Here is a 275-nt window from a genome sequence, read left to right as displayed (position 1 = left end):
TATATATATATATATATATATATATATATATATATTTAATTTTTTTTATTAATTTGTTTGTTTCCTTTTCATTTACAGTATTTAATTCCAAAATTCCTTGAATTTCACATTTTGTCCCCCTCCCTCTTCTCCCCCCCCATGGCAGGTTATAGTCAAGTATAGGATCTATAAATACTTTCACATTATACATTAGTCAGGTTATAAGAACGGATTGTACCAGCTGGAATGAAAAATGGTAAAGAGGACATAAAACCAAATAAGAGAAGGAAAAAGAT

This window comes from Petaurus breviceps, unplaced genomic scaffold (genome assembly GCF_028583685.1).
Source record: "Petaurus breviceps papuanus isolate PSGF00001 unplaced genomic scaffold, PetGlider_PUasm1.0 76, whole genome shotgun sequence".
Lineage (NCBI taxonomy): Eukaryota > Metazoa > Chordata > Mammalia > Diprotodontia > Petauridae > Petaurus > Petaurus breviceps.
The sequence above is the reverse complement of the archived record's forward strand: the minus strand, read 5'-3'. Positions refer to the sequence as shown.